This window comes from Eriocheir sinensis, chromosome 3 (genome assembly GCF_024679095.1).
Source record: "Eriocheir sinensis breed Jianghai 21 chromosome 3, ASM2467909v1, whole genome shotgun sequence".
NCBI lineage: Eukaryota > Metazoa > Arthropoda > Malacostraca > Decapoda > Varunidae > Eriocheir > Eriocheir sinensis.
The window spans coordinates 14,103,210-14,128,476 of record NC_066511.1 but is presented as its reverse complement, the minus strand read 5'-3'; the positions used below and the strand labels follow the sequence as shown (position 1 = coordinate 14,128,476).

The 25,267-nt window shown below is 45.1% G+C and overlaps 1 protein-coding gene across 3 annotated transcripts in view; it reads right to left on the bottom strand.

The window, feature by feature from the left end:
* LOC127005399 (proline-rich protein 36-like) overlaps positions 1–25,267 on the bottom strand; it is a 155,167-nt gene that overhangs the window by 92,285 nt on the left and 37,615 nt on the right. The gene's annotated exons all lie outside the window — the stretch shown is intronic.

Genomic DNA, 25,267 nt, shown 5'->3' with positions numbered 1-25,267 from the left:
TAAATTGAGGAATGATTGGTTAAATATAGAAAAGACGATCAAGAGGAAGGAAAAGAAGAAGAAAAGAAGAAAACGAAAATAAGGAAGTAGAATTAAATACAAAGAAAATAGGATGAAAGGAAACACGCGAAAGAGAAAAAAAAAGAGGAATAATGAGACACTGAAGAACATAATTTTTAAAACTATCAAAACAAATACACGAAACATTATAGTTCAATGATTACACGAAAACGCAAGACTCCCCCCCCCCCCCCCTCCGTCATGCCTCGCCGCGCCTGCTGCCCTCATGCGGCTTCCACCTTAATTACACCTTCGTTAGCAAGCGCCAATTAGCCAAACTCATTATCTGTTGGAAAGATTGTTTTTTTTTTTCATTTTTTGGGGGGGAGGGCGGAGGGAGGGAGGTGAAGGGGGAGGGGTTGGTGGTACTTGCCTCGTTTTTCTCCCTCCCTCCCTCTTTCCTACTTACTGCTTCTGCTCTTGCTCTTCTGCTATTCCTCTTCCTCCTCCTCCTCCTCCTCCATTTCCTTCTCAGCCTTCCATTTTATTCATTTCACATTTTTGTTCTTTTTTCTATTTTCCTTTCTTCTTGATATTGTTTTTCTACCTTCATCCATTACTATTATTACTATTACTATGATCATTATTATTACTGATGCTACTACTACTACTACTACTACTACAACTATTACTACTACTACTTCTGCTACAAATTTAATCATCCTCATTATGATAAATCCTTCCCTAATTAGCTTCATAATCGTACCTTAAATTTGTAATACTTTGTGAATTCTCTCTCTCTCTCTCTCTCTCTCTCTCTCCAATAAAAACAAATCTAATGAATAAAGCGACATTAAAGCTTGCCCGCGAAAGCTATTTCATTACACTCGATAAAAAAATGCATGAAAAATAAAAGTTAATGAAAAAAAGTATGAAAAAAGTGAGTGTGTGATCTTGTACCACACCGCTTTTTTTGTTTTACTTATATATCAGGTGCTCTCTCTCTCTCTCTCTCTCTCTCTCTCTCTCTACTTCTTTCAACTGTCAATCAAGTCAAAGTCGGTCAGTCTTTGCTATTTTGTTTTTTCTCTTTATCTGGTTTGTTGTTTAATATCGCGTTTTTTCTTATCCTCCTATTCTTCTTCTTCTCTTCCTCCTCCTCCTTAAAGCATTCAAGCGTGGAGGAAAACAGACCAACAGACCAGAGAGACCAATCATGACCACTAGACCAGATTCATCCGCCGCCACCTCCTTCTCCTCCTCAACCAAACAAGGCGTGGAGGAAAACAGACCAATCCAGACCACCAGACCAGACACCTCCCTCCTCCTCTTCTTCTTCTTCCTCCTCCTCTTCCCCTGAAAAACGATGCCCCGTAAGTATCCCGCTGACGTAATGCCGCTAATGACCGCCTGGCCGTCTTGATTAAGCCATTACGAGAGAGAGAGAGAGAGAGAGAGAGAGAGAGAGAGAGAGAGAGAGAGAGAGAGAGAGAGAGAGAGAGAGAGAGAGAGAGAGAGAGAGAGAGAGAGAGAGAGAGAGAGAGAGAGAGAGAGAGAGAGAGAGAGAGAGAGAGAGAGAGAGAGAGAGAGAGAGAGAGAGAGAGAGTAAAAATATTTATTACACACTCCACCCCTGACATAAAACCCTTTTTTTCAGACTCCCATTTTTCTTTATTTTTTTTATTTTTTTATTTTTTGAGGGACGACACGGCACTCTGAGCGGACACACACACACACATACACACACACACAAATACACACACACGAACACACTCCTCCCCGACTCTCTCTCTCTCACATGAATGCTGACTCTTAAAGGCCAAATGAAGAGAAGGAGGAGGAGGAGGAGGAGGAGGAGGGGTGGGCCATAAAGGGGGGATACGCACCCTCATAAGGCGAGTAAGAGGTCCATTAATCTCCCCAAGACGAGAGTTACGCTGCCATGTTTCCTCCCCATACTTCCTTTCCTCCCTTTCCCTCCTTCCCTTCTCTCTTTCTTCCCGTTTTCCTTTCTGTGTATCTCGATCTTCCTCCTTTCTTCTTCTCTTTCCCATATTTTCCTTCCTTTCTGATCTTCTTTTCCTATTCATCCCCCTCTTTCGCTTGTTCTTCCTCTCTTCTTCTTCTTTTCCTTACTCCTTATTCTTCCGCTTCCTCCTCTTCCTAAAGTATCGTTGTGTCTTTCGTCTTCTTCCTCTTTCTACTTTCTATATAGTCCTCTTCATCTTCCCTTTTGCTTCCTTCTCCTCCTCCTCGTTAATCATCTTTCTAGTTTTTTTCCCCCCATTTCTCTTTCCCTCTGCAGTCAGCTAGTTTCTCTCTCTCTCTCTCTCTCTCTCTCTCTCTCTCTCTCTCTCTCTCTCTCTCTGTAGTAGTAGAAGTAGTAGTAGTAGTAGTAGTAGTAGCTAACATCACACATCTTCATCAGTTACCCCTTCCATTTCCTCCCCTTCTTTCTCTTCCCCTTCACCTCCCCGTCCCCCATTCCCAACAGCTTCATCACCCCATAAATTGCACCCCTCTCCTCCCACCCTCACCCACCCCCACGTAAAAAAAGGTGATAAAGGGGAGAGGAGCAGAAATATTACCTGCTAACCACGCCTTTCACCCTCTTGGCTAGGAGTGATGGGAAGAAGGAAGGGGGGGGTGGGGGAGAGGAGGAGGAAGAAGTGAGGAGAGAAGGAGGAGTGATGGGAAGAAAGAAAGGGGGGATGGGGAGAGGAGGAGGAGGAAGAAGTGAGGAGAGAAGGAGGAAGAAGGAAAGGGTAAATGAGGGAAGGGCTTCGCTAGGAGTGATGAGAAGGGGGAGAGGGGGAGGAAGAAGTGTAAGAAGAAGAGAGGAAGGAGGAAGGAGAGGGTGGAGGAGGAATGTATAGCGAAAAAGATAGAAAGATGGACAGATGGAAAAAGAAAGATGGTAGATAGATAGATAGATAGACAAAGAGAGAAGAAGAGGGGAGAGTAGGAAGAAGAAGGGAGGAGTGTAGAAGAGAGAAAGGAGGAAGTAAAGGGGGAAAGAGGAATTACAGGGAAAGAAAAAAAAAGTTGATAGATGGAAAAATAGATATAGAGGAGAGAGAGATAGAGAGAGAGAGAGAGAGAGAGAGAGAGAGAGAGAGAGAGAGAGAGAGAGGGCGGTCCACATGAGACGCAACATCAGACAAAAGTTTGTTTACTTTTCCTCACACATCACCACCACCACCACCACCTCCCCCTCCATAGTGCCTTGAGGCGAGAGCAACAACTTCTGCGGCACCCTGAAGAAAGCCTCTCTCTCTCTCTCTCTCTCTCTGTCAAGCTTACCGACACCAAACAAGGATGAGCCTCGCATCACAAAGCCCCGTGTGTGTGTGTGTGTGTGTGTGTGTGTGTGTGTGTGTGTGCCCTGAAAGTTTTTGTTTGTCACTCCCGGCCATTGCTTGAGAGAGAGAGAGAGAGAGAGAGAGAGAGAGAGAGAGAGAGAGAGAGAGAGAGAGAGTCTTTTCCTATTCCGACCATGTGTGTTGTGTTTGACCGTTTCCCCCAAACACACACACACACACACACACACACACGGCTTTGAGACTGAAAAACAAACACACAGCCAAACAGGACTGAAGGGCAAGGACAGAATTGGAAGATGGATGGATGGACAAGAAAGGCGGGGAAGGAAGAAAGGAAGGAGGGAAGGAAGGAAGGAGGGAAGGGAAAGAGAACAGAGTGAGATAAACAGACACAGAGAGAAAGAGGGCTGATGCAGAAGAAGGAAGAACATGAGAAGAAACAATAAGAGAAAGGTTAGGCATGGAAGAAGGAAGAGAGATAAGGAGGAGACAGAAACAAAAGCAGAGAAGGGGAATGAAAGGGAAGACGTGGAAGAAAAAAGGAAAAAGGAAAAAGGAAAACAAACAAACGAAAAACATATATATAGAGAGAGAGGGAAGTCGTGGAAGAAAAAAAGAAAAGAAAGGAGGAATAGGAGAAAACAGATAAACCGTGTAAATAGGCATACTCTTTAAGAAAAGGGAGGAAGAAAAGGAGAAGAGTCACAAACAGATAAACAGTTGGCGTGGAAGAAGAAAGAAATGAATAAAATAAAAAAAAAGAGAAAGGGGAGGACTAGCCGTGAATAAAGAACAAAAAGAACATGAAGGGGAAAAGGATGAAGAAAAGAAGAAAAAAAAAAGAAGGAATCAGCATCAACTTCAGCAGTGGCGATGAAGAAGAAAAAAAATATGAAAAAGAAGCAGAAGGCGCAGCAAAAGAAGGAACCAACATCAACATCAACAGCAGTAGGCGTGAAGTGTGTGAAGGGAAGGGAGGAGAGAGAAGCGAGGGCGTGGATGGAAGAGAGAAGGGAGGGAAGTAAGCAAAGGGAAGGGAAGGGAAAACAAGCGGTGGTGGCGGTGGCGGTGTGTGAGGCGTGTCAGGCGGGTCGTGGCGGGGGCTCAGGCGGCCAAGCTTGGGTAATAACATCCTGAGACATTAAAGTCGAAAGATGGAGCTGAAAAGCCTCGCCGCGGGGCCTGAAAAGATGCTAAATCCCTACTTTCTCTCGGCCGTCACACGCGCGGCTCACATGAGAGTAACCGAGGATTTCACTGGGGCCAAAGAGGATTCCGCAACGGGGGGAAGAGGAGGAGGAGGAGGAGGAGGAGGAGGAGGAGGAGTATAAAGGACGAAAGTGAAGTGACACAGAAAAGCCGCCCGCCTCCAGTGTGTGTGTGTGTGTGTGTATGTGTGTGTAGAGACAGCAGGAGGGAGCAGGACTGGGCTGGCAGGCTCTGTTTACTTTCTCTCTCTCTCTCTCTCTCTCTCTCTCTCTCTCTCTCTCTCTCTCTCTCTCTCTCCGTCCACCACAACCACAGAAGAGGAGACTGGTGGTGATGGTGGTGGTGGAAGGGGGGGGAGGGGGCGCTGCACTGAACCAACAAACTAACACACACACACACACACACACACACACACAAGGTCGTGGCGTCATCATTACACAACACACACACACACACACACACACACACACACACACACACACTCAAAGGAGGGAGGGGAGGGAGGGGCCTTTGCATGTGAAAGAAACCCTGCCTTCAATGTATTCCAGTCAGGCGAGCACGCGCGGCAGCCCTCGCCTCACCATTAGTCGTTGTTAAGAGTGCTTGCAAAACGTGTCGGGGCAGAGAAGGAAGGAAGGAAGGAAGAAAGAAAGGGAGGGAGGGTGAGTGAGAGGTATAGGAGAGAAAGCAAGGGGAAGGAAGTGAGTGAAAGAGAGAGGGGGAGGGAGAAGGGAGGGATGGGGAAAGGGAGAGGGGAAGGAAGGAAATAAGGAAGTGCGGGAGGGCGAGAGTGAGAGATATAGGAGAGAAAGCAAGGGGATGGAAGTGAGTGAAAGAGAGAGGGGGAGGGAGAAGGGAGGGATGGGGAAAGGGAGAGGGGAAGGGGAAGAAAGGAAGGAAGGAAATAAGGAAGTGCGAGAAAGGGGGGGAGGAAAGGGAGATGATAAGGTAAGGGAAAGGAAGAGAGTGATAGAGGGGTGGTAGGAAGGGGAGGGAGGAGAAAGGAGCAAAGGGAAGGAAGGAAGGGAAAGTAAGAGAGGGGAGTGTGTGTGTGTGTGGGGGGGGGGGGGGGGAGGAAGTGGGGGGAAAAGAGGATGAGGGCAATAAGGAAGGAAGTGAAGGAATGAGGAAGTGAGAAAGAGCAGGAGTTAGAAAGGCAGGAAGAAGAGAGAAAGAAGGAAAAGGAAATAGGAAAGAAGCAGGAAATATAATCTGGGTGAGTGAGGAAGGGAGAAGAAAATAGAAATGGGTGAGTAAGAAAGGGAGAAAGTAGAAATGGGTGAGGAAGAAAGGGAGAAGAAAGTAGAAATGGGTGAGGAAGAAAGGGAGAAGAAAGTAGAAATGGGTGAGGAAGAAAGGGAGAAGAAAGTAGAAATGGGTAACAGAGGAGAAAAGGAAGAAGAGGAAAGAGGAAGGAAAGTAAGACTGGGGAGGGAAAAGAAAGAAAGGAGGAAAGGAAGGAAGGAAAAAACAGTAAACGCCAAACTAATACAAGTACAGCACACACGAACACACGCACACACCCTCCCCCCCTACCCCCTCTCCCCATCCCACCCCCACCACCACACACGCACCTCCACTTAATTAAAGAAAATAGGAAAAAAGAGGAAGAAAAAAACCCTCGCCGCCGCCTCTCCCCATTAAACAATCTCTCTCTCTCTCTCTCTCTCTCCCCATTAAGCAAACTCGCGCCATTATCCGCCACTAGAGATTTGCGCGTCGCTGATTCCTCCTCAACAGCGCCACAACACCGGAGGGAAGGGAGGGAAGTGGAGGGAAGGGCGTGGAGGGAAACGAAGAAGAAAGGAAGAACGGAGGAAGGATAAGTCGGAAAAAAAAAAAAAAAAAAAAAAAAACAAGAGAAAATGCAGCCGTAGAAGAAGAGGAGGAGGAGAAATCAGCATCAATGGTAGCAGTGGGGAGAGTGCGTGGGAAGGACGGGAAAGGAGAGAAGGGGAGGGAGAGTGGAGAGAGGAGGGAAGGAGTGAGTGGAGGGAAAGGAAGGGCGAGAAGGAAAGGGAAGAGAAGAGAAGGGCGTGGATGAGAGAGAGGAGGGAGGGAAGTAAGAAAAGGGAGAGAAGGAAGGAGGAAGGGAACGGAGGGAAAACAAGCAGTGTGTGGGTGAGAAGGGGAGCTTGGGAGGGGGGAGGACTCTCTCTCTCTCTCTCTCCTCTTCCCTCCCCTTGTTTCCTTTCTTCCCTACAAATCTTTTCTTCCTTCCTTCCTTGTTTCCCTCGTCTCTCTTTCCCTCCACTCCTCCCCTCCTTTCTCTCCATTACGTTTGTCCTCCCAATTTTCTTTCCCTTTTTATCCTTCCTTCCCTCCCTCTCTTCTTTCTCCACCTCTCTTTTTTCCCTCCTTCCTCTCTACCCCGAACCCTCAGCCACCCAGTCCTGTCAGTCCCCCTCCCTTGCTTCCTCTTCCTCTTCTCTCCCCTCTTGCCCCCTTTGCGTCACCCTCTCCCTCTGCCCCCACCCCGAGCTGCCAGCAAGGGATTACACCTGTCCCCGCGCGAGGCATTCCCTAGGGTGCACCTGAACCACTTACCTGTGATTCAGACGTGCCACCGTGAGAGAGAGAGAGAGAGAGAGAGAGAGAGAGAGAGAGAGAGAGAGAGAGAGAGAGAGAGAGCAGGGGGGGCGGGGGTCTTTTTGTGTGTGAATGTAGAAAAGGTTGCTGTTGGCTCTTACAAGACACTCGGTTCCCTAGAGGTTGAAGAGGCTCTCATACACAAACTGCTGAGGTAAGGAAGATAAAGAGGAGGAGGAGGAGGAGGAGGAGGAGGAGACTGGTAAGGGGGAGGAGGAGGATTAGAAATAAGAAAAAAATAAGGATAGAAGGGAAAAAAATATATATATAATGTAGTAAAATTAAGAAAACAAAAGAATAACAAAGAAAAGAAGAGGGAGAGGAGGAGGAGAAGGAGGCGGAGGAACAAGAATAATAATTAGTAGAAAATAAATAATATATAGCAGTAAAATTAAGGAAATAAAAGATCGTAAAATTAAGAGAAAGAAAAAAAGAGAGAAAAGCAGAAAGAAAAAAGAAGAAAGAAAGAAAGGAAGGAAGAGACAGAAAAGAAAGTCAAATTAGGCAATGAGGAAGTATAATACACAGAAAAAAGTAGAAACTGATAAAATAATAATAATAATAATAATAATAATAATAACAAAGAAGATTAGTAAGTCGGAGCGAACAAACTTCAACAACAAACAAACAAGGAAAAAATATAAAAAAAATATTAAAAAAAACACCAGCATCACCACCACCGCTGGCTTACACAAACACACCACCACCACCACGCCCATGACTCGACACAACCCACGCCCCCTTCACCCTCCCCCCCTCCCCTAGAAACACAAACACGAGGAGGAGGCTGACGGAGGGCTGCCGAGGAGGAGGAGGAGGAGGTCAAGAGAGGAAGATCATAGGAGTGGTTTTGCTGGGTATTACTAAACGTCCTCTCTCTCTCTCTCTCTCTCTCTCTCTCTCTCTCTCTCTGTGGCTAAGAAAACATCATTCCGTATGCACAGTTGCACACACACACACACACACACACACGCATGAATAGCTTTACATCGGACGACAGAGGACAAAGGACAAAGAGAGAGAGAGAGAGAGAGAGAGAGAGAGAGAGAGAGAGAGAGAGAGAGAGAGAGAGAGAGAACGAGAAAAACGAGAAGAAGCATCAGATCAACAACGAACTGAAATAAGAGGAAAAAAAAAATAAGAGGCAGAAAAACTATCAAAAGGCGGCCGAGGAAGGAAAAAAAAGAGGAACACAAGACACGAAGAATAACCAGAAGCAGAAGAAGAAGGGTTTAGTAGTAAGGCGAGCGGGGAAGAAGAAGAAAGAGGAAGAAGAGGAACACGAAGAAGTATTAGAAGAAGAAAAAGAGGAACGACGCATCAAGAATAAGAAGCAGCAGAAGGGTTTAGTAGGGAGGCGAGCGGGGAAGAAGAGGAACACGAAGAAGTATTAAAAGAAAAAGAGGAACGACGCATCAAGAATAAGAAGTAGCAGAAGGGTTTAGTAGGGAGGCGAGCGGGGAAGAAGAGGAACACGAAGAAGAAGTATTAGAAGAAGAGGAACGACACATTAAAACTAAGAAGTAGTAAAAGAAGACGAAGAGTTTAGGGCGGCGGAGAGGATCAGAAAGCCACACCGCGCAGGCAGGGGGGTCACCAGGGCCTTCACCTCCCCCCCGCCAAGTCTACTAAGTGTTCAATATCGAGGCGGGAGTCGAGATGCTGGTTATCTTTATCTCGAGAGCGACTCAAGGGGCGCCGAGATAACAGACGGGGGCTGCTGATAGGTGAAGGAGGAGGAGGAGGAGGAGGAGGAGGAAGAGGAGGAGGAGGAGGAAGAGGAGGGAGTGAGAGGGTAGCTTGGTGGTTGTTCGTTGTGTGTTTGTATGAGAAAAATAAAATAATAATAAAAGTTGAATGAAAATTATAAAGAAGAAATAGAAAAAAAGAAAAATGGTAAGGAGTAATTGCAATCTCTCTCTCTCTCTCTCTCTCTCTCTCTCTCTCTCTGTGTGTGTGTGTGTGTGTGTATGGAAGCCTCTACTTACCTGAATTAATACCCCATAATCACACACACACACACACACACACACACACACACACACACACACACGGGGGTTATCACACATCATATTATCGCCACTTGACTCCAGATAATCCACACCTCCTCCTGCTCCTCCTCCTCCTCTTCCTCTTCTTCTTCCTCCTCCTTCAACTCAGACAGAAGCTTCTCAAAAAAACACAAACACAAAGCTCCTGCCCTAATCTCTCTCTCTTCTTTATATATAATTTTTCACTTTATTTTTTATCATAAGGTCACTGTTTTGGGGTTGTGGCTGAGGGGTTTAAGATGTCACACGGAGGCACAAGGGACAGGGGTTCGAATCTCCTTCTCCTCACTGGCTCGTCACCTCCCTATCTTGACGTTTTAATCCACTCTATACTTTTATCACGTCCCGCACTCACACACAAAGGTTACTGCCGTCCTAGTATTCCACAAGTATATATTTATCTAGAATTACACCCTTGTCTTACACTACTACTACTACGGTTCTTCAAGTTTAAAAGCTGAAATCACTCTTCACAAAGGTTACAGACGTCTTTTAGGGCATATATTCTTTAACATTTCGGCGTCCAAGCTCACCGCATATTTGAGAAGGTTTTCGTAGTTGTGGGTAATATTATTCTTGAGCATTTCGGCGCCCAATCTCTAAATTTCGGCGCCCAAGCACTAAATTTCGGAGTCCAAGCTTACCACATAATTATCTGACAAGGTTTTCCTATAGGAGTTGTGGGTAGCTGTATTCTTATTAAACATTTCGCAGCCCGAGCTCAACACATATTTGACAAGGCTTTCGTATAGGAGTTTTGTGCATTTCCAGTGGTAGTTTTATGACCCTGGTGGTAGTTTGGCCATTTTTTTGTGCCGTGAACCTAAACAAAAATCTTACTAAAATCCGATCGATCTCTTTTTCGGCCTTTGGAAATAGTTAATGTGAGAATAGTTACCTCTCAATAACCCCAAAAGATTTCATGCCAATATACTTAGAAGATTCATATAAATGTGTCCGCAGTAATGATTTTGCGATAAGATGTACTTTGAAGTCTTTTTATATAACTCAAAAATTATCATATGGGTTTACTAAAAAAAAAAAAAAAAAAAAATACATATGCTTCCTCAGTGAGAAGACTTTATATCTACCAAGGTAAGCTCCTTTTGTGTGAATGTGAGAGGAGGAAGCGTCTGACGATACCGACCAAGGAATGAGGAGTTTGTAGACCTAAAATTACACCTTTGGCTTACACTACTACGGTTTCTTGTATTTATGACCTGAAATAACTCCTCACAAAGGTTACTGGTGTCTTGACATTACGAGTCTGTATGCGTAGAAATACACCTTTTCTTGTATTTAAGACCTGAAATAACTCCTCACAAAGATTACTGGTGTCTTACTATTACGAGTCTGAATGCGTAGAATTACACCTTTTTTTGTATTTATAAACTGAAATCACTCTTAATGTCTGTCAGTGTCTGGTTGTATGCAGTATTAATCTTCCCCGTGGCATTTCTGGTAAGCTCTGAAGTGTGTGTTTTTACTATTTATAAACTCTTGCATGCTTCTGTAAGTTATAATGTGTGTTATTAAAAGTTTTGGTATCTTACTTGAAGACCGAGTGTGTATTTACTTACTATCTTTAAACTCTTGCATGCTTCTAATGAATGTTAAAAAGGGTTCTGGCACCTTACTGAATGCTACTTGTGGGACTGAAAGAGTGTATTTATCGTCTATAAACTCTTGGAAGCCTCACGTGTTTTTTTAAATAGATTTCTGATACGGTAATTGAAGACCGGAAGAATGTATTTACTTTTTATAAACTCTTGCAACCTTTCTTTCCCGCTTCTGTTATAAAGGATTTTGAAACCTTACTTAAAAGACTAGAAGAATCACTTTTTATGAACTTTTGTAACCTTCTCTCTCTCGTGTATATTTTAAAGGGTTCTGATACCTTTTGTAATGATCCTTGTGCGACTGACTGACGGACCTCGCACTTACCCGCTCAGATACCACGATAACAGGTTCTGATTCCTTTTCTGGGGGTTGAAGTTAGTTATGGACAGGGATGTGAGATGAGAAATAGTAAAAAAAAAAAAAAAAAAAATCGCGGCTAAAATTCTACCCCTGTCTGTTAGTCTTCCCAAAGTTTCCGATTCTGCTCGCCTCTATAATCAAGGTGTTAGGGAGTTTATTTAAATAGTTTCCTGTCTTAATAATTTGTGTTTGTCAATATGTTTAACCTCCTGATCCTCTGTTATTTTCTTTCCCTGTTCCTTCCCTTCTTACTCCTTTCCTCTCTCCCTCCTTGTATTTTCTGCCCCTTTCCTCTTTCCTTCCCTCTTGCCTCTCCCCTTCCTTCCTCCTCCTTTGTTACTTCTCTCCCTTACATTTTCTACATCACCTCTTCATTCCTCCTCCTTCTCTCTCTCTCTCTCTCCCTTCTCCCTATATCTTCTCCCTTTCCTCTTCCTTCCAACACCAAACTATCCTTCTTCTATCTTCCGTATCTCTTCTGCCTCTTCTCTTCCTTTCCCCTCCCTTCCTCTCCTACCCCAAGCTACCTCTCCATCCCTCCTCCCTGTCTATTCTGCCTCTCCCCTTCCTTTCTTTCCCTTTCTTTCTCCCTTACCTCAACCCACCTCCCTCCTCCCTACCCTGTCAGTGCACCCTTACCCCCCTCCACTACCTCAAATTCTTTCTATCACCCCTGCTTAGTCCACATCTCTCTTCCACCTCCTTCCCATTGCCATCCCCCCATATCACACCTTTCCACATTCTCCCCCCGGCAAGTTCCAGGTAGTATATATCGACTGTCAATCACATTCGACAGGTGATTACAGGGACGAAAGGCGGAAGGTAAAATTTGACCATAATGTTACCGAAAAGTGACACGAGAGAGAGAGAGAGAGAGAGAGAGAGAGAGAGAGAGAGACTTTTGTAAGGGTTTGGAAGTATTTTCATCCCAAACAAAAAGACTTGTAATTGTTTTATTTTAAATGTATGCTTCTGTTGTCGATATCTTTCTCGTCTTATTTTATAAGCGGAATAAATAAATAAATAACCATTCGAACGCTTTCCAGAGATTCTTTCAGCAAACGAAAACAAACACGAGACTACATGAAAGGGAAAGGAATACAAGTCTCTCTCTCTCTCTCTCTCTCTCTCTCTCTCATGCCCTCCCCTCACCAAGCAAACCCAATCAGTCAGTCAGCCTGTCTGTTACACTTCCTCTTCCTCTCCTTTCCCTTCTTCCCTTCCCTTCCCCTTCTCCTCCCATTCTTCCCTTCCTCCTAATCTTCCATACCACTCTTCCTCTCCTCCCCTACTTCCCTCTCTCATTCCCCTCTTCCTCTTCTTCCCTCCCTTTCCTCCACTCCCTTCCTTCCCTCACGATCACCCATAATCTACATCACCACCTCCCCTTAATTTTACCTCCTCTTCCCTTCCTTCCCCTCTCCTTCTCCTCCTTCTCATGAGTCTATCTACAATTACCAACACTGCCTCCCCATAATTTCCCCATCCTCCTCTCCTCTCTCCCCTTCCCCTCCCCGCGGCTCACGTCTCCCCAAGCCGCCACTTATCTTCTCTCTGCGCGGTGCTAATGGAAAATTTGCCCATCTCCCCGGTCAGTCATTAGGGGGGGAGGTAAAAAGTGAGAGTGAGAGAGAGAGAGATAGGAAAGGAGAGAGTGAGTGTGGGTGAGAGGTGCTTGATTCTGGGTCATTCTCCTCCTCTTCTTCTTTCTCCTCCTCTTCTTACGTATGCTTATAAATCTTCTTGTTTTTTCTTATCGTTTCTTCTTTTCCGTGAGTCTAGTGGTTGTTGTTGTTGTTGTTGATGTTGTTGTTGTTGTAGTAGCAGTTATTTTTTTCCCTCCTTGCTTCTTCTTTTCATAACAAACGCTCTCTTCCTTCCTCTTCCTCTTCCTTTCCTGTCCTTCCTCTCCCTTCACCCTTTACCAAACACTCCTACAAGCATGTGTCAACGGTAGATAGATAGATGGAGAGAGAAAGAGAGAAATTACAATATATACAACACTAAGAAATGAAATCATGACAAGGTAAAGAAAGGACGGGAAACAAAAACAAATAAATAAATAAATAAGAGAATGCAGGAAAATCAATCGTATCCAACACCACCACCACCACCACCACAAAAAAAAAGACAAAAACAAAGAGAAAAAAACAACAGAGCACAATCATCTTAAAACACAAACACCACCAAGGAAAAACAAAACAAAAAAACACGATAACACAACACGATAATAAAACCACACACACACACACACACACACACACACACACACACACACACACACACCCCTCGGCCCTGTGATCATGGGGAATAAAACCACCGATAAAGAACAGCCGGATTAGAGAGCACCGTCGACACACACGCACACACACACACACGCACACACACACACACACACGGGTAATCTCGTTATAATAAACCCTCCCCGAAAAAAAAAAACCGAAGAAAGGGGAAGAGAAGAGAAAGAAAGACAGACGAAAAAAAAAAGGACCTCCCCCTTCGATCGACCCCCCCCCCCAAAAAAAAAAAGTTACAGGGTCAGATCGAACCTCCATCTTCATTAGCGCCTTAAAACTGCATAGTCGTGGCTTCTGAAGTGAACTTAAAAGAAAGAAGAGAAAAAAACAGCAGAAATGACTTTACCTGTGAGAGCGAGCGAGCGAGAGGGAGAGAGAGAGAGAAGGAAGGGGAGTAAAGGTGGGAGGGGAGACAGGTGAGGGGAAGGGGGAGGGGAAGTGGGGGGGGGGGGTTGAAGGAAGATTAAGCCCCCTTCCTCTCTATCCACGCCGCCCCTCTCCCCTCCCCAGTATGTCAATGAGAGGGGAAAGGAAGGGGAACAGGTATAGGTGTGTATGTGGGGGGGAGGGGGAAAGGGGATCTGTTGAAGCAATATAAAGACCCCCCCCCTCTTTATCTATGAGAAGAAGAGGGGAGAGAAGGAAAGGGAGAGGAAAAGGGAGAGAGGGGAAAGGAAGGGGACAGGTATAGGAGGTGTGTGTGGTGGTGGTGTGGTGGTTGTGGTGGGGGGGTCTGTTGAAGCGAGATTAGAACGTCCCCCCGCCCTCCCTTCTTCCACCAGCCCCCAGTCACCCCTCCCCCACGAGACATGGATTTAATGCGCGTAATAACGGAGGTAATGCGCGTAATTTGCCCTAAAGACCGCGGCCCGGCACGCTCCCCCGTCACGCGGCGCTCATTACCATACCTGGCTGCCAATTACACCTGCCTGCCTGCCTGCCTGTGAGCGTGCGTGTGTCCCCTTGTCGCTCCCGCCTGCTCCTGTCTCCTGCTGGTGGTGGTGGTGGTGGTACGGTACTGCTACTGCTAATATTTCCTTTCTTTCCCCTTTCAATTATTTCCTTTTTCCATTACCTTTCTTCCTCCTGCTCTCCTTTCCCTTTCTTCTTCTTCTTATTATTATTCCTCCTCCTCCTCCTTCTGTTCCTGTTTTTCTTTTCTTCTTCATCTTTCTCCTCTTACTTCTCTTATCCTTTAATTTCCTTCCTATACTGTTTTCTCTTCTCCTTTTTCTTCTTCATCTTTCTCCTCTTCTTCTTCCTTCCTATACTATTTTCTCTTCTCCTTTTTCTTCTTCATCTTTCTCCTCTTGCTTCTCTTATCCTTTACTTTCCTTCCTATACTATTTTCTCTTCTCCTTTTTCTTCTTCATCTTTCTCCTCTTGCTTCTCTTATCCTTTACTTTCCTTCCTATACTATTTTCTCTTCTCCTTTTTCTTCTTCATCTTTCTCCTCTTGCTTCTCTTATCTCTTACTTTCCTTCCTATACTATTTTCTCTTCTCCTTTTTCTTCTTCATCTTTCTCCTCTTGCTTCTCTTATCCTTTAATTTCCTTCCTATACTATTTTCTCTTCTCCTTTTTCTTCTTCATCTTTCTCCTCTTGCTTCTCTTATCCCTTACTTTCCTTCCTATACAATCACACTTCCCCTTCCAATTTTGTCTTCCTCCTTCTACACTTTCCTTCCCCTTATCTCTTCTAATCTTCTTTTCCTTCTCCCCTTTCCTTTCCCATTCTTCTTCCTCCTCTTCCTTCTCTATCCTTTACCTTTCTCACTATCGCACTTCCCCTTCTAATTATCTTCTCCCTCTCCACATTTTTTCTTTCTTCTTCTTCTTCTTCCTTCTTTATCTCTTACCTTCCTCACTACCATCTTTCTCCAATTCACTGATCTTCTGTTCTTCCTCTTCCCTTTTCCTTCTCCTTTTCTTCCTAACCACTTCCCCTTCCTTCTCATTCCTCCTTTTCAGTCCCTCCTCTTCCTCATCCTAGTCTTCCCTTTCCCTTTCCTCTTCGTCGTCTGTACTTCAAAAACTTCCTCATCCTCGTCATCCTTCCTCCGCCTTTCCCTCTTCACCCTCTCCCTTTCCACCGACTCATGCCTTACTACACACACACACACACACACACACACACACACACACACACACACACACACACACACACACACACCTTCCCTTCCCCTTCCCCTTCCTCCCCCTTGAGCTGCTATAAACCAAGGGCGAGGGTGTAAATCTCCTCCCGCATGTCGGCACGTAATACACACGATCACAAGCCTTCACATGCACACACACAAGGCTTGATTAGATTACATGCTCCCCGCCGCCGCCACCACCGCTCCTGCTGTTGGTGGCGGTGGTGGTGGTGAGGATGACTTGTCTGTTTGTTGCTTCTGTTTTTGCTCTGTTGTTGTTTTACTTTACTTCATTTGTTTTGCTCTATTCTTTTTACTCATCTCGTTCAGCTTGTCATATTTTTTTTTCCCCTTTTATCTCCTTCTTTCTTTTATTGTTTTTTACTTCTTTCTTCTCTTCTCTTCTTTCACTGCCCTTTTACTTTTTTTTTCTCTCTTTTTCTTTCTAGTCTTTATTCTTTTCACCTCACCTTTCCTTCTCTCTCTCCTTTTCTCTCCCTTTCTCTTCTCTCCACCACTAAAACATAACCTAACTTTGCTTCGACTTCTACCTCATCTCTCTCTCTCTCTCTCTCTCTCTCTCTCTCTCTCTCTCTGGCAGGTAAACAAAACAAAGGTGGGTTACTTAAAACACAGGTATACACGCACCTCCTACACGCTTCCTCCTCCTCCTCCTCCTCCTCTTCCCCCTCCTCCTCCTCTTCCTCCTCCTTTACACGTACAATGCCGCCACTTACCTATTCTCACCTGCGCCATAATGGTCTCTTACTACCTGAAAATGAGTGGTCTTCCTTCCTCCTCCTCCTCCTCCTTCCGTTCTTCCTTCCTTCCTTTTTACCGTTTTCATTTTTTTTCTTATTTTTGTTTATAATGTTTTTCTTATTTTTTTTCAACTTTACTTTTTCCTTCCCTTCTTTCTTTCTTTCTGTCTTTCCTTCTTCCTTTCTACCTATTTCATTCTTCCCTACTTTTGTTTTTGGTGTCTTTTTCTTGATTCCTTCCTTCCTATATTTCCCTTCTTTCTTTCCTTCTTCCTTCTCTTCTTTCTCCTCAAAATCCAAAACAATCTCTTTCCCTTTATTTCTCTTTCTCCCACCTCCTCTCCTCCTCCTCTTCCTTCCTTCCTTTTTCCTCCTTCGCGTCTTCTGGATCTCAATTCACACAAATCTCTTCCTCTTCCTTCCTCTCATCCCTCCTCCTCCTCCTTTTACTTCATAAAGGACGGTGGACCTAAATCTCCTCTCCTTCCTCTTCCATCCTCTTCCTCATTTTCCGCTTTGCTCCTCTTAATCCTTTTTACCCTACTTCTTCCTCTTGAAAACCCTCCCCTTTTTCCTTCTTCTCCTCTCCTCCTCTTCCTCTTTGTCTTTCTCCTTCACTTCCTCCTCTTATTCCTCTTCCTCTTAAAACCCATCTTATCCACACTAGAGAAGCCATTTCCACCACCACCACCACCACCACCACCACCACCACCACCACCTCCACAACACCACTATGGCTTCTTTCTGCTGCGTCGGAAACACCATCACCACCACCGTCTTGGGAGGTGATGGTGGTGGTGAAGGTGGTGATGGTGATGAAAGTTGCAAAGGAGTGATGAAGAAGCTTGTGTGACTGGTGTTCTCTCTCTCTCTCTCTCTCTCTCTCTCTCTCTCTCTCTCTCTCTCTCTCTCTCTCTCTTATTGACAAAAAAAAAATCATTCCCTACACATGACATCCACGAACATTCTCTCTCTCTCTCTCTCTCTCTCTCTCTCTCTCTCTCTCTCTCTCTCTCGTTTTTCTTTTCCAATGGAGCGCTCAAGGGCCGTTTCCTCTCACTTTTCTTCCTTTTCTTTCCTCTTTTTCCCCTCCCTCCCTTTCCTTTATTTTCTTTCTGTTTCATTAGTTCTTCTCTTTCTGTTGACTTCCTTACCATTCCTTTTGTTCATTTCTTCTCTTTCGTTCCCTTCCATTCTCTTTCCTTTCTTACCCTTCACATCCACTCCCTTCCCTTTCTACTTCGTTCCCTTTCCCTTCCTTTCTCTACATTCAATCCCTTCCCTTCCCTTCGCCTTCCCTTTCCATTCATTCCCTTTAACTTCATATCCTTTCTCTCTCATATTCTCGTCTTTCAGTCTTTCCATTCCCTTTCCCTCCTCCTCCTCGTCACAAAGGCTTTCACTGACATGTCTTTCAGGGACCAAGAGTGATAAATCGTCGCCGGAAACCACGAGTGACCTTCAACAGACAGACACACAGACAGGCAGACAGATACACGCAGGGGGGCTTACTGGCTAACGCGGCGGTCTTACTGCGGGGACTAACGGCGCTGGAGGAGGAGTAGGAGGAGGAGGAGGAGGAGGGTAAGACGAGACGAGACGAGAATATGGAAGGGAACAGTGAAAAAGAAAGAGAGAGAAAGGAAAGGGAAGGAAAGGGAATAAAGGGAAAGAAGAAGAGGAAAGGAAGGGAAAGGGAGAAGGAAAGGGAACGATAGGGAGGGAAAAAGGAAAGAAAGGGAAGTAAAGATAACGAAATGAAAGGAAGGGAAAGAAAAAGAAGGGAAGGAAGAGAAAGGGAAGAAAGAATGAAACGGAAGGATAGGAGGAGGAGGAATAATCTTCCCTTTCCCTTTCTACCACAAACGTAAGAAGGGACTTGAAAGGGCAGTGAGGATGAAGGGGCTTAGGGAAGAGGAGAGGAAGAGGAAGAGGAGGAGGAAGGGTAATCTTTCCTTTAATTTCCCTTCCTGTCATCAACACGTGAAGGGGAGGAAGAAGGGAAGATTAGTGAAGGGAAAGAAAGGGGAGGAAAGGAAACGAAAGGAAGAGGAAAGAGAAGGAAAAAAAAGTAAAGTAAAGTGAAGGAAGGAAAGGGAAGAGGGAAAAGAAGGGAAGGGAAGGAAAGGGAAAAGGGAAGAGAAGGGAAGGGAAGGGAAAGAGTGAGGAGGTAGGGAAGAGAGGGGAGAATGAAGGGAGGAAATTAAGGAAGGAAGGGAAGAGAAGTCGTATATAATCTTTCTAGCTCCTGAAGGGGGGGAGGAGGAGGAGGAGGAGGAGGAGGAGGAGGGATGAAGGGAAATGTCTCCGCCAGTCCTACCCTGAGGAGGCAAAAAGGCGGGAGAGAGAGAGAGAGAGAGAGAGAGAGAGAGAGAGAGAGAGAGAGAGAGAGAGAGAGAGAGAGACCTTCTTATACCTGCAGCTTTACTCTCTCTCTCTCTCTCTCTCTGACTGTGTGTGTGTGTGTGTGTGTATCTGCACGCAACACAGCAACACACGCAACGGACTCAGCTGATGGTCCTGCAACACGCTTCCTCCTCCTCTTCCTCTTCTTCCTCCTCCGCATCTTCATCATCGTTTAACAGGTTGTTGCACGCAGTTTCACCCCACGCAACACCGCACCGACACGAAGGGGAGGAAGGGGAGAGAAGAGAAGACAAGGGGAGAGAAGGGAAGACATGAGGGGAGAAAGAAAGAAAAAGAAAGTCAAGGGAAGGGGAGGATGGGGAGAGAAGGGAAGAGAAGAAAGAATATCAACGGAAGGGGAAGGAAAGAGATTGAAAGAGGAGAGGAACGGAAAGGAAAGGAAAGGAAAGGAAAGGGGTCAGAAGGGAATAAATGAGAGGGGAGGTAAAGGAGGTGATGGAAGGGAAAGGAATAAAAGACATGGAGAGGAGGAAGAGAAGGTGAAGAAAGAGAAAAGAAAGGGAAAGAGCGAAGAGTAATGAAAGGGAAGTAGAGAAGGAAAGGAGCGAGGAGGAAGGGCAGGGCAGAGAGGATTAGTGAAGGTGAAGAAGGGAAGTGAAGGAAAGGGAGGGAAAAGGGATGGGAAAATTAACACACACACACACACACACACACACACACAGGGGTAACGTATAGGCCTACACATTATCCGTTGTTACAAATAAGGTTTCTTCAGCGACATACCTATGCTCTTCCATTATTCCTCCTCCTCCTCCTCCTACTACTACTACTACTACTACTACTACAACTACTACTACAACTATTACTACTGGTTTCATTGTTCCTTTTGCATTTTCAAGTAGTATGTAGGTTTGTCATCTTCGAAAACTAATAAATAAATACAATGCAGAAAAAGAGGAAAATAAAGATCATGACATTCCACGGAAAATGAGTGAAGAAGAAAAAAAGAAAGAGGAAGAAAAACACAAATAACAGGACAAATGAGGACAATAAAAAGAGGAAAAAGTAAAGGTATTAAATAAAGAGGACGCAAAACTCAATAATAATGACAATGATAATGATGATGGTTAAGTAAAGACAGACAGGTAAGGTAAAGTTAAGTAAGGTAACAAAGAGGACCAGGTGTTTGTGAGCCTATAATAATAGTATCAACACACTTTCAATTTTTACACCTGGGATCACTGAGCAAGGTAGGAAGGGGGGAAGGAAGAGGAGAGGAGGAGAGGAGAAAAGATGGAAGAGGGGGGGTGGGAAGGGGGAGAGGAGGAGGAGGAAGAGGAGGACAGGGGAGGATGGGAAGATGGAAGGGGAGGGGGAGGAGGAGGAGGAGGAGGAGGAGGGGAGGAGGTGTAGCAGACTGTGAAACTCAATTATAATGTTTACGCCGAAGGGGAATAAGATTACGTCTAAGGTAAATGCGTGAAGCGGAGGAGGAAAGAAGGGAGGAAGGAAAGGAGGGAGAGAGGAGTGGAGGAAAAGGAGGAAAATGTGTGAGGAAGGAGAACAGAGGAAGAAAAATGGAGAAGAGAGCGGAAGGAAAGGAGAGATGAGAAAGAAAGAGGGGAGGAGGAAAAGGAAGAGAAGGGGAAATTAAGGCGGAAGGGAGGGAAGAGGAAGAGAGAAAAAGGAAAGAAGAGAAGAGATAGAAAAGAGGAGAAAAGGAGGAAGAGATAAGGAAAGAAGAGAAGAGATAGAAAAGAGGAAGAGAAAAAGGAGGCAAGATGAAAGGGGAGGAAAGGGAAAACAGGGCAGAACGGGAAGGGAGGAAGAAAATTAAGGAAAAATATGAAGGAAAATGTTGCAGGAATAAGAAAATTAATTAACTAAGGAAGAACTCACTCACACTCACTCTCTCTCCTTCCTTCCCTTTCCCTCACCATCTTTACTCTCTTTTCTCCCCCCCCTTCTCTCTCCTCTTTCATCTCCCTTTCCCTCCATCTCTCTTACCTACCTGCCTCCTCCCTCTCACCTGCCCCACCTTCTAATTAGCAAGGCACTCTCCAGGTAACAGCCAGGTGATGTTTTATGCTCTGCTGTGTCCACCTGGGCATCTATAGTACCTCCTCTTCTTCCTCTTCTTCCTCCTCCTCCTCCTGTTCTTCTTCGTTATTTCCTTCCTCTTCCTACTTCTCTTCTTGTTTTTTTTCCTCATCCTCCCCATTTAGTCCATCTTCCTACTTCTCCTCTTCTTGTTTTGTTTTTTTATCCTCATCTTCCTCTTCTTCGTTCCTTTCTTCTCCTCCTCCTCCTCTTCCTCCATTTCTTCTTCGTTCCTTTCTTCTCTTCCTATTCTTCTTCGAGCCTGTTCTTCCTACTCTTCCTTTTGTTAGTTCCTTCTCTTCCTCCTCTTCTTCGTTTCTTCCTTCCTCTATTCTACGCTTCTTCCTTCCTTCTTCTCCTCCTCATAAACATTTCTCTCCTTCCTCCTTTTCCTCCACCTCCTTTTTGCTGCAGGTCCACTTTTCCTTCTTGTTCCAACTTTTCAATATTTCTTTTTCCTTCTTCCTCTCTATTTCCTCCCCCTCTTACATAATCTTCATAGAGTCGCACCAGACCATCAAAACCGTCACCACACACACACACACACACACACACACACACACACAGGCAGATAAAAAGCAGAACCATAGACATTTTTTTTCTTATTTTGTCCTTTATTCTTTCCTTTCCTTCCTCTTTTCCCTCCTCTGTTCTGGCCCCTTTGCCCTCCTCCTCCTCCTCCTCCTCCTCCTCCTCTCCCTCTCCTCCCCACCTGTTCTTTCCCTACACACACACACACACACACACACACACACACACACACACACACACACACACACACACGGTTCATCTTTCTTTTTTTTCTTTTTATCGTTCTTGTGAAATGATAATGTTAAAAAAATAATGGTTGTCAAAGAGGGTTTTTATGGTAGGTCTCTCTCTCTCTCTCTCTCTCTCTCTCTCTCTCTCTCTCTCTGCTGTAGGTGTCGAAAATATTATATGAGAAGGAAGAAAAAAAAAAGGTGAAGAAAATAAATAAAAGAGAAAGTATGAGAAAGAAATAAGAAAAAAATATCCACAATAAAACACAAGAAATAGCATTAAAAAAAAGGAATATGTCGAGCCACCACTATTGCATATATGTGTGTGTGTGTGTGTGTGTGTGTGTGTGTACCTACCACTCGGAAGACTCACCAAATTACACGCACGCAAGACACCAACCAACTAATCAACCACCACCACCACCACCACCACAGCCTGTCATCCCCTCGTAAAGGCAGGTCAAGCAGGAGGAAATGGAAATCTAAACAAGCCGGACCTGTAATTGGGTTGCTGGAGGTGAAAGGGGTTGATATGGGGGGTGAGGAGGAGGAAGAGGAGGAGGAGGAAGAGGAGGAGGAGGAGGAGGAGGAGGAGGAGGAGGAGGAGGAGGCGGCGGCGGTGGTGTTGAAAGGCAGGGGAAAGGAAGGAATGAAGCAATATTGTCCAGGTGGTGGTGATGGTGGTGATAGGAACTGGTATGGTACGTGAGTGATGGGTTATCTTTGTGTGTTTGTACGTGTGTGTGTGAACGTGTGTGTGTGTGTGTGTGTGTGTGTGTGTGTGTGTGTGTGTGTGTGTAGCCGCTTGGAGTGGACACCTGGCCCGCCACACCTGGATGTCCGCGCGAATACACACACACACACACACACACACACACACACACACACACACACACACACACACACACACACCTATATATTTTTTAAGGAACTGAAAGAAAAAAATAACCAAGCTAAAATGAATAACAGAAGATAAAGAAAAATACTGATAAAATTTAGGGACATTGAGATATATCTACAATAAATAAAGAAGAAACATAAATAAATTAAGGTTAAGTATTTACCTGACGTGAAATACAATAGTTACCTATACTGTCAAAATAATCTAAGGTGTAAATTGAGTGGCAAAGGTGTGTGTGTGTGTGTGTGTGTATTTACCTAGTTGTGACATACGGGAAAAGAACTACGCTCGCGCTGTCCCGTCTCCTTATCCGCTCTTATCCAACTTTTCCTTAAAATAATGTGTGTGTGTGTGTGTGTGTGTGTGTGTGTGTGTGTGTGTGTGTGTGTGTGTGTGTGTGTGTGTGTGTGCTCAGAGATGCGTGTCTGAGTGCTTCTAAAACTTCCCTAGAGGCACCTACTTAACTTTTTTCTTTTCTCATTTTAAACGATATTACTTTTTTTTTCTTACACCCTGAGACGATGTTGATAATGAGGAAGAATTGCAGGTAGTTAGTTAGCAAGGTTAATAGGGTGATAGTAGTAGTAGTAGTAGTAGTAGTAGTAGTAATAGTAGTTGTTGTAGTAGTAAAGGTAGTGATAAAAATATTACTAATACTACAAATAATAATACGAAGAAGAAAGAGAAGAAAAAGAAAAAAAGACAAAGAATAAGAATAAGAAGATGAAGAAGTAGTAGTAAAAGAAGAAGAAGAAGAAGAAGAAGAAGAAGAAGCTCACCTGTTGACTCTTAACTGTATGGAAATGAGAAAAACAAACAAACAAACAAAACAAAAAAAAAAAACAGGACTAGATCACGTTCCATGCATGACCTGACTGCAACACACACACACACACACACACACACACACACACACACACACACACACACACACACATACACACACAGCCCCCCCCCCCTACACCCACACAACCTCACCCCTACACAAACACCATTCCAATCACTGAATAACGTGCGTGTCGGTACTGTATACATCACCACCACCACCACCACCAGGGCCTGTGTGTGTGCGTTACGGTGACTGGCTGACTGACTGACTGATAAATGGCCGCTCAGACACGGTCAAGGAAACTTTGTACAAGGCCCAGACAACAATGGGGACAGGCTTGAAGATGGAGGAGAAGGAGGAGGAGGAGGAGGAGGAAGACGAGGAGGAGACATGGAATTAGTTGTAAGAGAATAAGAAACTGAAGCAGATTGTGGGTTGGTTTTGGAGAAAGAAGAGGAGGAGGAGGAGGAGGAGGAGGAGGCGGAGAAGAACTAAGCAATATAAATGACAGGAGCAGAGGATGAGGAAAAAGAAGAGTATATAAAATCATTTGTACAGGAGGAATTTGGAAGAAAGGAAGGGAGTAGAGAAGGGAAAGAGAAGAAAAAGAGGAGGAGGAGGAAGAAGAAAGAGGAATACTAAATGAAGTTATATGCTGAGAGGACAGCGAATAGGAAAAGAAAATGACACGTGAAAGAAGAGGATGTAGAAAGAAGAGCAAGAACGAGGAGGGGGCAAAAAAGAAGGCAAAGGAATTATAAACAGGTATGATGTCATTCTTCACGGAGGGCAAAGCATAGTCATATACACCTGGACTTACCTTTAACACGGGTGGAGGCGATAGGAGGAGGAGGAGGCAACAGCACACACACACTAGCTAGACACACATTCCTGCAGGGCGCGCCAGCCAGCCAGTCAAGCAGCCAGGCACAGCAGACTCAACCAAACCCAACTCCTCGACAAACCTTTTCTTTTTCACTCGGCAACCACTGTAACACTAACACCAGTAACACCAAGGGGCTCTCTACACTTCACCTCACTTATGTATCACTAACACCTTCCCCTGAGACACACAAACACACTCTCAGGTACGATAGATTTGGTTTCCCGTGTTCTATGTTGTTTTACGGTGTTGCTATTGGTGTTGCTGATATTACACGACCACTAATCCGTGTTCCATGTGTTACATCTCAAAATATCTCAACACAACACAACACACGGCACCTCTCACTTCACCACCGCCGCCGCAACACGTAACACTCCAAGTTGGTACCAAGAAACTCCTGTTGGGGACGCCGCGCTAAATCCCAGGGGCGGCGAGACACTATAGTAACCTCCAGCAGGGGACACGACCCTCACTCACGCCCTCAAGTAACTCCTGGTGGGCTGGGAACACGTGGTTAGGGGAGAGGCAGCGGGCCGAGCGGCGATGCACGGAACAGAGGGACGCACACCACACGCTCACCACGAGGGCCTGAGCCACACTGAAGCTACAACCGTCAGCGACTCGGCGGGCGATACCTCCAACCTCCATACCGCGCCAGCCAGCCACACCAGACCCAACCACCCCCCAGCCAGCCACACAGCCACCGCCAGCCACCACAACCAGCAACGTAACGCCCGCTGCCTCTCTCTTCCTCTCTCACTCCTCTCTACCTCCCTCTGCATTTCATTCTCTTGCCTCTTTCTCGATTTTCTCTCTCCCTTCCTTCCTTCCCGCACTTTCCTCCCGCTTCAGCACTGTAAATTCTCCTCCTCTCTCTTCTTTTCTCTTTTCTCCAGTATCTCTTCTCATATCTCTTTTTCAACATCTCTTCCTCCTGTACCGTCCTCTGTAACCCCTGTGTATGTGTGTGTGTGTGTGTGTGTGTGTGTGTGTTTTACCGGCTGATAAGATTGTAAATGATTTTTTTTATGTGTATATATGTGTATGTATGTATGTGTGTGTGTGTGTGTGAGTGTGTG